At 37.2% G+C, this 5487-nt stretch overlaps 1 protein-coding gene across 4 annotated transcripts in view; it reads right to left on the bottom strand.

Annotated features, from left to right (window-relative positions):
• LOC122084448 (bcl-2-associated transcription factor 1-like) overlaps window positions 1-5487 on the bottom strand; it is a 10792-nt gene that overhangs the window by 4803 nt on the left and 502 nt on the right. The window lies entirely within an intron of this gene.

Below are 5487 nucleotides of genomic sequence, written 5' to 3'. Positions count from 1 at the left end.
CTTGAGCAATTATATCCTACAAAGACTCAAATTAATAAATTATTTTGATTAAACAAATGATGGATTTGAAATACCAAGATGGAACTCCGATGACAAATCAATTGAATTCATTTCAAGAAATCATTAATCAGTTGCTGCAATGGGTATAAAATTTGATAAAGAGATACAAGGATTGTAGCTTCTTGGTACTTTACCGGACTCACGGGAGACATTTAGAACTTCATTGTCAAACTCAGCTTTAGATGGTGTAATCTCGATGGATTTGGCCAAAAAATAGTATTCTGAATGAAGAAATAAGAAGAAAGTCACATAATTCCTCTTTACCATCAGATGCTTTGGTCACCTAGAAAAGGGGGAGGAGTAAAAGTAGAGATCCAAAAAATAGAGATAAGAGCAAAGGAAAATCTAACAATTTTGCAAATGTTGAATGGTGTTATTGTGGTTTGAAAGGTCACACCGAGAAGTTTTGCCTAAAGTTGAAAAGAGAGAATAAAAAAGAAAAGGTCAAAGAGAAGAAAAATGATGATGGTAGCAATGATGAAAGAGTTATTGTAATGTTAGAGGATTTTCTCATTATCTATGATAATGATGTTAATCTTGCATGCAATGAGATTAGTTGGATGATTAACAGTGATGCTTCCATTCATGTCACATCTCGAAAGGACTTCTTCACATCTTATACACCCAATGACTTTGGGATTGTAAAGATGGAGAATGATGGCTTAGCAAAAGTTGTTAGCATAGGAGATGTTTGTTTAGAAACCAATATTGGCACAATGTTAGTTCTTAAGGATGTGAAACGTGTTCCTGACATCCGCTTGAATTTAATTGTTGTGGTAGGCTTAACGATGAGAGATTTTGTAATACCTTCAGTAATGGACAATGGAAACTCACCAAAGGTGTTATGGTTGTGGCAAGAGGCAAAAAGTGTTCGACATTGTACTTTTTGTAGGCAAAGCTCTCCAAAGGCATTGTAAATACAGTAGAGAATGATGGTACAATTGAGTTGTGTTATAAAAGGCTTGGGTACATATGAGTAAAAAAGGAATGATGATATTGGTGAAGAAGAAGATTCTACTTGGAATGAACAATACTCATTGGAAAAAGTATGCTCATTGCTTGGCAGAGAAGCAGAACAGAGCCTCCTTTAAGAGTTCTCCTCTTTTAAGGAAGTCAAATGTACTTGACTTGGTACACTCTAATGTGTGTGGTCGTATGAAGACAAGGACACTTGGTGGGTCCCTTTATTTTGTAACTTTCATTGATGATCACTCAAGAAAGTTATGGATTTACACCTTGAAGACAAAAGATTTAGTGTTAGATATATTCAAGCAGATTCTGGCCTCAGTTAAGAGACAAACTAGAAAGAAGTTGAAATACATCCGCACAGATAATGGGGGAGAGTTTTTAGGACCATTTGATAATTATTGCAGAGAAATGGGTATTTGACATCAAAAGACCCCTTCAAAGACTCCTAAGTTGAATGGCTTGGCTGAGAGAATGAAAAGGGCACTGATGGAGAGAGTCAGATGTCTGCTTCCATAGGTACGGTTGCCAAGAACATTTTGGGGTGAGACTTTAAATATAGTTGTGCATATTTTGAATCTAACACCATGTGTTCTATTACAGTTTGATTCAACAAATAGAGCTATGACAGGTAAGGATGTTTCTTATAATCACTTGCGTGTCTTTGGATGCAAGGCATTTGTGCTTATTCCCAAGGATGAGAAGTCTATACTTGATGTCAATACACAATAGTGTATATTTGTGGGCTATGGTTATGATGAATTTGGTTATAAGTTGTATGACTCGATCAATAAGAAAATCATTAAAAGTCAAGATGTTGTATTTATGGCGGAGGAGACCATACAAGACACTGATAATGTAGAGAAGATAGGTCAAGAACCCAGTGGTGATTTAATTGATTTAGATATGGTTCCTCCACCCCCAGTGCTAAAACATATTGGAGATGAAATTCAAAATGATCAGTAAGGTACAGATGATGCAGATGCTCCCATGTAAGTTGAGACAGATGATAGTCCTCATGAGCAATTTCTCATACCATAAGTTCCATAACTAATTCCACTTAGGAGATCTACTAGAGACCGACAACCTTTCACACGGTATTCTACAAGTGAGTATGTATTATTAGCTGATGGGGGAGAACTCGAGTGTTTTGAAAAAATAATAGAAGATGAACACAAGAATGAGTGGGTTGAAGCCATGCAAGATGAGATGAAGTCATTGCATGAGAATCACACCTTTGAGTTGGTGAAATTACCTAAGGGCAAAAGGGCTTTGAAGAATTGGTGGGTGTATAAGGTGAAACAAAGAGAACATTTCTTACTTCCACGATATAAAGCTAGATTGGTTGTTAAGGGATTTAGTCAAAGGAAAGGTATTAACTTTGCTGAGATATTTTGTCCAATTGTAAATATATCATCTATTCGTGTGATTCTTGGTTTAACAACTAGCCTTGACTTAGAAGTTGAACAGATGGACTCAAAGACCGCCTTCCTTCATGGTGATTTAGAGGAAAAGATTTACATAGAGCAACCTGAAGTTTTCAAAGTAAAAGAAAAAAAAAAGATTATGTGTGCAGATTAAAGAAAATTCTTTATTAAAGCAGATATCAAGACAATGGTATAAGTTTGAATCAATTATGGGGAGCAAGGCTACAAGAAAACTACTTCTGACCATTATGTTTTTGTACAAAAATTCTTTGATGATGACTTTGTTATTCTTTTATTATATGTGGACGACATGTTGATTGTTGGCAAGAATGCTTTAAGGATTGACAAGTTGAAGAAGCAGCTGAAAGACTTGAGGCTAGAAAAACATATTCTTGGCATAAGAATTATCCGAGATAGGCATGCTAAGAAGTTATGGTTATCACAAGAGAAGTACACTGAAAAGGTGCTTCAAAGATTTAAGATGGACAAAGCTAAAGTGGTTAGCTCTCCTCTTGTTACTCATTTTAGATTGAGCATCAAACAGAGTCCCTCTACTAATAAAGAAAAGAAAAACATGGAAAGAGTTTCATATGCCTCCATAGTGGGAAGTTTGATGTATACGATGGTTTGCACAAGGCCAGATATAACTGAAGCAGTTGGCACAGTTAGTTTCTTTCTCTCTAATCCTGGAAGAATGTTTTAGAATGCAATTAAGTGAATTATGAGTATCTTCGTGGCATTTCTAATTTGAGACTTTTTTTTGGAAATGAAAAACCTTTCTTGGTTAGTTACACAGATGCAAACATGGTCGGACATAGATTCTCATAAATCTACTTTAGGATACCTGATCACTTTCTCAGACATCGTTGTAGCTTGGAAATCAAGACTGCATAAATATGTTGCACTTTCTACTACCAAAGCAGAGTTCATTGCAGCAGCGGAAGCTTGCAAAGAGTTACTATAGATGAAGAAGTTTGTGCAGGTGCTTAGCTTCAAGCAAGATCTCTGTGTGTTGTTTTGTGATAGTTAAAGTGTTATCCACCTTAGTAAGAATTCCTATTTTCATTCTAGGTTGAAGCATATTGATGTGAGATATCACTGGAAAAGAGATGTTCTAAATTTCAAGTCGTTAGAAATTGAAAAAAATTCATACAGATCATAATAGTTCTGATATGTTGACAAAAGCCTTACCAATGGAGAAGCTTGACGTTTGTCATTTGATCGCCGTCATAACGAATCCTTCCACATAGTCAAGAGGAGGAGATTTATTGGGTTGGGTTTCCCTCCTTGTGAAGGATGGCCCAAGAAAGTTCACCTTCTTTAGGTGAAGCCCATTTCAGTTTAAGGCCCATGAGGAAGGCATTTTTGTCACAAGGGTATTGATAATAGTTTTCTCATATTAGCCTTGTTTTTATAATAAGGTAAAAAAGTTAAAAAGAGAGGAGAGAGTGCGGCTATCTGCAGAAGAAGAAAAAAAAAAGAAAGTAGAAAATTTTGGGTTTAAAAACACTTCGTAGTCACCTTCAAGAGCTCGATCGGACTGTCATCCGTGGTCTGATTGAGCTGATTTTCTAGTAGCAACTCGCAACACATTGATGTTCATTCTGTATGGTGTGATTTTTGTTTAGAGTTCTCTAACTCCATGCTTCTATTTTGGTGAGATCTCTTCAATCTCTTCCTTCTCTCTTTTGGGAATATATCTTGTTGATGATGTATGCCAAGGATATGCTATTCTTGATGTTTGGAATGACTGTATATTATTCTTGATGTTTAGAATGACTGTATGCCTCTCTCGATTAGAGCATTTCTCCCCATTAGGGCACAGGATGTAACGACCCGAACCCAGATAGGGTAAAAAGTACTGCCCTCATTGGCACTGATCAAATGATCACTGTTTTTTCTAAGTAAATACAACAACTCCCTTATACAAACATCATACACAATGGATGTAGATCCCTTCTCTTTAAACCCGATTTATTAATTGGTTGGTTCTGTTTGGTCCTGCAATGTTTGAATCGGAACGGGTTGATGTCGGTACCTTGTGGTATATAATGGCAAGGGTGACGTCAAATACGGGGTGGCCGTATGAAATTGAGCTGGTACCCAAGATGATCCACACGCTTAAGCTGTGCCTTTGGACATATCACAAGGCCATGTATGAGTAGGAAAGGTACGCTATCGTATTGAATCTTGCCAGTAGATTGATGGGAAGTGTGATATTCCGGCCCTTTACCGGACTAGTAACGGTGTACATTTTGTTCTCGTAGGGCACCTCCAGGTTGCAATAAAATAGCTTCATAACGTTGGGGTAGCCATGTTGGTCGAAAGTAAGCATGGATTCCTAGCCAAGGGCGGTGAATCGCTCGAGCATGCAGACTTGAATGAAGTCTTCCACCCCATTGGATTGCTCCAATAAAACCTAGCTCTTGGTGAACTCGACTCAAGAGCGTGTAGCTTTAAGACTGCAAAATACGTGCTCGTCATAATCCTCGAACTCCTCGGATAAGTCTCATGTGTGTCGAGCTCGGGAAGCTGAAGAGTTGGAAGCAGAGCCCCTCCTTCTTCTGCTGGAAGCATGTCAGCTTCTAGAGGAAGAAGCTACTCCCTTACCCTTGCGAGACAACATCTTGCAAAAGATGGAAAAGAGTATGTAAAAAACTGATAAAGGGCTAAAAGGAAATAGTAAAGAAAAAGGGAGAAGTAATAAACAAGGTAACATGCTCCTAAGGAAATGACTAGTGGGAGATGACACTCCCTACACTAGGCATATTAAATGGGCAATGTAGGTGGAATGACAATTTAAGGAGAAGAGCCCTACTAATACGATGCCATTGATATAAGAAAATACATGAGAATAGGATTTGGCAAGAACCATATGTGGATAAATTACATTATAGAGGATTCAATGCTCAATGTAATGCATTGATAAAGACAAATGAAGGAAGCATTTATTTAAGGTATAGAAATAAAAAATTTGCCAAAATTTGCAATAATGCAAGCCATTGACAGTTTTTTTTTTTTTCTTTTTCGAAAG

This window comes from Macadamia integrifolia, chromosome 7 (assembly GCF_013358625.1).
Source record: "Macadamia integrifolia cultivar HAES 741 chromosome 7, SCU_Mint_v3, whole genome shotgun sequence".
Taxonomy (NCBI): Eukaryota; Viridiplantae; Streptophyta; class Magnoliopsida; order Proteales; family Proteaceae; genus Macadamia; species Macadamia integrifolia.
This window is presented reverse-complemented; position numbering and strand designations above follow the sequence as displayed.